This window comes from Choloepus didactylus, chromosome 7, assembly GCF_015220235.1.
Source record: "Choloepus didactylus isolate mChoDid1 chromosome 7, mChoDid1.pri, whole genome shotgun sequence".
Lineage (NCBI taxonomy): Eukaryota > Metazoa > Chordata > Mammalia > Pilosa > Megalonychidae > Choloepus > Choloepus didactylus.
This window is the reverse complement of record NC_051313.1, coordinates 101,852,898-101,854,994: the sequence shown is the minus strand read 5'-3', so window position 1 is coordinate 101,854,994 and position 2,097 is coordinate 101,852,898.

The window sequence follows — 2,097 nt, the reverse complement described above, 5'->3', positions numbered from 1 at the left end:
GACTGTGGAAGGTTGATAAGAATAGAGCGATTGCTCTGTGTGTGGAATTAGGCTGCATGCACAAGTCACCCCAATGACTTAGCAAAAAAAAAAAAAAAAAACTGGTTAAAAGGCCCCACCCATGAGGGAGAATTATGCTGTGAAATGTAATTATTCTGAATGCTGGTCTGAAGACTATACAACATACATTGGATTGGAAGAAGCAAGATGATGAAGCTGATCTACTATATATGTGTCTAGAATCCGATTTAACCCAATTCAGTCACCCTTTCCCCAGTGCCTAGTTTGAGGAGAGCATTTGGTTTGTTTTATGACTGAGCTGCCCAGGAAAATTGTTTGAGGCTACAGAAACTATTAAGGAGTGAGAAACCTTGGAATTAGGGCTGCTAAGCTCTCTGGAGTTCCTGAGGCCAGTCCATTCTCTTCAGAGTGGAGTCACTAGGAGGACAACAGTACAAGATGCTTCTATCCCAGAGATCCAGATGGTGGCTGTAACCACAGGAATCAGACAAATCCCACTGGTATGTTGGCTTTACCACTTACTAGTTGTGGGGCCTGGGGAGGTCATGTGACCTTCTCTGGGCCATGGTTTCTTCATCTGTACTCACTTCTGAAGGCTGTTAGGAAAGAGATAAAGCCTTTAAGCAATTAGCACAATACCTGAGATACAGGAATTATCCTAAAAGGTAGGTATCCTCATCATCCTGGAGGATTTTCTATGGAGCCAGGTGGCTGGAGGGTAAGACTGAGGTCCAAATGTGGTCTGGGTCCCAGCCTGCTGTCTAATTACACAGATGCTCAGCCCAGGGCTCCCTCACGCCCTCAGCCAGAGCTGGAGGTGGAGACCCATCTTGCCAAGTGACTTATATTCTGGACCTCAGTTTCCTCATCTTTAAAATGAAAGGTGAAGAGTTCTAAAAACTATTGTCAAGGGCTTCCTGGAATTTCTCCTGAAATCTTTTCCAGGTGCCTGGAGCAGGGAAAGGACAAGGAGCAAGGACACCAAAATGGGCCTGGGGAGGAGAAACACTGTGGGCAGAGGAGCATTTCCAATAAATGGGCTTTGATTGCTTTCCAGGTTGGTCAAAATCACAGGCCTGCAGAATGCTAGGGCTGGGAAGCACCAAAGGCCATGGAGTTGTTGACACTGTCCACTTCACAGAGCAGAAAACCAAGGCCCAGACCAACTGGGCAATATGCAGGGAGCAGACACTAGCAGCAGAGTCTGGGCTGGAACTTCTGGCAGGTGTAGGGAATATCTTGATGTTCTAGTTTACAAGTTTTTAAAAATACAGTGCTTAGTTCTGGTCTGAACTTGTTCACTGACTTCTTTTCTTTGAAGAACCAAATCTAGCTTGTAATTCAGGAGTAAGTATTAGGGTGCAAATCAGTGCAACTCAGCGTCGTGACTTAGCCCCAGGACTGTCAGAGGAGGCAATGGGGTCTGGTTCACACCTCCCTGGAGGTGATAGTGAGAAAGAAGGAGGACTTGGGTGTCATCTCATCCTCTGTGGTAGCAACTGCCCCAAAGTCTGTGATGAGGTGGCAGGGTGAGGCTTCAGGAAATGGATAATCCAGGCCCACCAGCCTGTGCAGCCTCAGCCTCTGGGTGAAGGAGGAGCTTTCATGGGGAGCAGTCTCCCTGGAAGGCTAACTGGCATCGTTGATGGGACACCAGGGGCTGCCCAGCACTCTCTCATGCTCACCTCCTCTGCTGGGGACCTGCCCCTGGACAGGTGGGTTAGCAGCTGGCAGTGCAGTCCATTGTAGAGGGTAGTACCTGTCAGGAGGATGAGGAAGCCGAGGGTCTGCAGTGGGTGGAAGGCCTCCCAGCCCAGTGCCAGGCTCAGTGCCAGAATTCCACTCAACTTAATTCAGCAGGTATTTCTTGAGTGCTTATTATTTCTACTGTGCTAGGTAGTATAAGAGACCCAAAAACTAAACATGATATAGAATGGGTCCTTGAAGAAGTTTAGAATCTAGTTGGGAAGACAGAAATATAAGCAAATTATTATACAAAAAGAGATGAATAATAAACCAGTGGTTATAAAACATCAGGTAACATGAATAAAACAGCAATTCTTTTTGCTTTGGACC